A 4011-nucleotide genomic window follows, 5' to 3' on the forward strand; every position below is an offset into this window, starting at 1 on the left:
ACGCGTCTTATAACTTCATTGCACATTACCACGCGCCTCTTACATTTTTCGTCGTGCAAAATTTTTCGAGACGAACTAGTCATAAAGTGCACTTGTACCCTTTTATATCGTACGACGAAAACCTTCGTTCGTATAACTTTAGCGCAACAAGTAATAAAGCGTCGCGCAATTTTTTTTTTTTTTTTAGCGACAAGTTCGAAATTGTTCGTCGCACAATGTGCCCGACAAAATACGCGTGACGATTTTCTGGTCACCATAGTTTTTGTGCGACAAAATCTCCCTCGTCGTGCAAACTGTTTAATTTAGTAATGTAACTTAAAAGGAAAATAAAATAGGAAATAATGAAAAACCAAAGATTTCCAAAAACATGAAAAAATGTGAAATAAAGATTTATGCCAAAAAGGTCTCAAGACTTAAAGTAACCGAATTAGACCTCTATTTTATTTTTGGGAAAACGAGTCTCAAAATCATTAATACAAAACTAGACCCCTAGTTTCTGGAAAATGAGTCTTGAGGCTAAAATAGCAGAACTTCGTCAAGACCGAGTTTTCTTGGATTTAAGCTTGTCAAGTTGCTCCATGAATATCTTTCCTAGCTGTTCTACATCAGTCTCCTCCACTTTGGAAGAACTTAACCTGGAGTTATTATCTAGATACAATGACTCATCATTAAAAGTATGAAGATCTACAACACTGAAGGTCTAAGAAATTCCCATTAACATCTGCCAAATCCACAACATAAGCATTATCGCTGATCTTCTTCAGAATTTTGTAAGGGCCATACTTGCGTGGCAATTTGTTGTAGGTACCAACCGGGAACCTTTCTTTCCGCATATACACCATGATTAAGTCTCATCCTTGAAAACCTGTGTTTGTCAGCAGCAACCCTGTACCTTGCATTTATTAACCGTAGTGACATATGTCAATCTTGAAATGGTCTGAGTTGTCATAAGGTTGTTATAAGTGTAGTGATATGTGTCAAGATTAGAGTTGTTAAGGTAGTTATAAGGAATAAGTTGGTTAAAGAGTAATACAGTAAATGTATCATGTATTGGTTACTAAATAACCAAAGTTCTCAAGGCATATTGTATTAAGGTGTAATAATTTCATTTTAAAGATATCAAAAACTCTCTTATCTCCCGCTCATTACTTTCAGCTTCTTCTTTCTCTCAAGCTTTTCAGTTCAAAGTTTTGGTATAGTTAATATGATATCATCGTCGGTGAAGGATAGCTACTGTTTCTGATCCTTGGAGTATTCCGCTATAAAATTCCGCTTCTGGGGTCTTCGATCTTGGATGAGCTTTCGGTTGTTGAGTTTCTACAAAAAGGGGTTTTCAGATGATTTCTCGACAAGTGTGAGATTGAAAAGCGAAGCAGTTTTCAGGTGAAATTGTTCTTGTTTTCTTCAGTATTCGTGTATTAATTGTTGTGATTCTTGATTTGGGAAAATTCTAATTGGTTGTTCAAAGATTAGAGATGTTAAACTTCATGTGCAAATTTGGGGGTTCTGCAGTTTCCAGCTCATTTACATGATTTCCAGTTAATTTCTAATTTAGAATTGATTTGTGAAAGAAGTATTTTCAAGAAAGTGTCAATCTTTCTTGATCAATCTACAACTGTCATTCTTTTGAGATAGTATACAGTTGCTATGAGAAAGTATCAATCTTTCTTAAATTCTGAATTTTCCTGAAAGTGTCATTGTTTCTTGAATTTTTTTGTGTTAATTTGAAAGCAATTTGATCATGGCTACTACAAATATCAAAGTTGAGAGTCTTTTGGCTACTATAAAGCTGAGGGATGATAACTTCGCAAAATAGGCATTTCAGTTTCAGTCAATTTTCAAAGGTTATAAGATGTTTGATCACTTTGATGAAATACTGTTTGTTTACCAAAGTTTGTAATTGATATTGAAAAAGGTGTTACTATTGAGATTACTGCTACATATATTGGATGAGAGTCTACAAATATGGCATTACTGAGTTTATTGTTGGCTACAGTTTTTGATGAAGCTATTGAATATGTTCTTGGATGTAAAATTGCATTTGAAGCTTGGTCAAATCTTATGGATCGATATGCTTATGTGTCTAAGTCTAAAGTAAACAATTTGAAAACTGAATTTCATACAATACAAAAAGGGAGTGATTTAATTAGTAAGTATCTGTTAAAGTTGAAAAGCATCAAGGACAATTAACTGCAGCAGGGAAATCTGTGTCAGATAATGATATGATCATAGCAAGTCTTGCAGGATTACCAAAAGAGTATGCCCTAATTAGAATTGTAATCTTGGCCAGGGAATCATCCATAACTCTTAAAGAGTTTAGAGCTCAGTTCTTAGGTGCTGAAGAGATAGAAGGAGAAACAAATGTATTGTCTCAGAATTTATTTGCATTGTAACTCTTATCAGGGATCATCTTCTGCTTCTGGATCCAATCTTGCAGGACACAATCACTTGTTAGCCACTATAGGAGGTACTATTGCTCCATCACCATATAACAATTCATCCCAGTTTCAATATCCGCATGAGCCGTACAGTTCATAATTCCCTCAACAATATCAATATGCACAGCTTCCCTTTTATCCTTAATCACCATATGATTTTGGATTCTTTGGAAACACTTCTAATTCAGATGCAAAACCTCAGTTTGGACAAAATGGCGGTAACAAATACAGATCAAATGATGGTAACAAATCAAATGGTGGCAACAATTACAGATCCAATGTTGGTTTCAAAGGGAAGAATTTCAATGTAGGGTCTTCTGGTTTCTCATCTAGTAATTCAAGACAGAATGGTTCTGGTACATGGTCTGGCAACAGTAAGAACAGGTCTAATGTGGTAATAGAGTGTCAAATATGCAATACAAGAGGTCACACAATTGTGAATTGTTTCCATAAGAACTCAAATTCTCCATCTATTAGTTATATGCTTGAGTGCCAAATCTATGAAAAAAAGAAGGCATTCAGCTTTTGAGTGCTATCATATGGGAAATTATGCACTTCAAGGTCAACCTCCACCTCCATCTCTGAATGCAATGACTGCATAGCAAACATCTCAAGATGTACCTTGGGATTCTTGGATAGTTGATGCTAGTGCATCACACCATATTATTGCAAATGTGGATGCTTTGAATCATGTCATACATTTTGAAGGTTCTGAAAGAATTATAATTGGAAATGGCACAGGTTTAAACATTGAAAATATTGGTTCTACAACTCCCAAAACCAATTCTCATGCTCTTATTCTTAAAAATGTGATGCATGTTCCTAAAATTGCAAAAAGCTTATTATTTGTGCAATAGCTATGTGCTGACAACCATAGCTGGTTTATCTGTGATGAAACTGAATTCTTTGTGCAGGACAAGAAGACAATTGAGGTCCTGTAACAAGGAAAGGGTAGGCCTAAAACACTGTTTCAAATTCCAGTAGTCAAGAGTTCAAAAGGAATGCAATCTGTGGTTCAAAGTTCAGTTGCTTATCTTGGACAAATGGTAAAATCAAGTCTACGACATCAAAGATTAGGCCATCCAACTAATGAAATAATGTCTATCATGTTGAAGCAATCTTGGTTAGACAATCAACATAGTATGTGTACTCAATGTATCAAAGGGAATATGTCTAGGGTTCCTTTTCCTTCTAGGATTGATAGGTGTTCTTTACCTTTTGAGAAGGTTCATGTTGATATATGGGGACCATCTCCTGTAAAGTCTCTAGAAGGACACATATGCTATATATGTAACCATTGTTGATGAATATACAAGATATGTTTGGACATTTTCAATGTGCAATAAATCGGATGTATATGCAATCTTTGTGAAATTCTATGCATTTGTAAATCAGTTTGGTATCTCTATTAAGTGTTTGCAATCTGATGGTGGTGGTGAATATACAAGTCATTCATTTAAGTTATTTCTTGCTGCAAAAGGAATACAATAGTTGATTTCATGTCTATGCACTTCACAACAGAATGGATTGGTTGAAAGAAAACACGAGCATATTGTAGAAACTGCAATCACTT

The 4011-nt window shown here is 34.9% G+C and overlaps 1 long non-coding RNA gene across 1 annotated transcript; it reads left to right on the forward strand.

Moving 5' to 3' along the window:
• Positions 1–1003: 1003 nt before the first annotated feature.
• LOC148691948 (uncharacterized) lies at positions 1004–3767 on the forward strand. The gene is made up of 2 exons (XR_015954777.1): positions 1004–2467; positions 3353–3767. It is a non-coding gene; the product is annotated as an uncharacterized LOC148691948 (long non-coding RNA).
• Positions 3768–4011: the final 244 nt, after the last annotated feature.

The sequence above is a fragment of the Pyrus communis genome, chromosome 13 (genome assembly GCF_041283825.1).
Source record: "Pyrus communis isolate YQ-2024b chromosome 13, ASM4128382v1, whole genome shotgun sequence".
NCBI lineage: Eukaryota > Viridiplantae > Streptophyta > Magnoliopsida > Rosales > Rosaceae > Pyrus > Pyrus communis.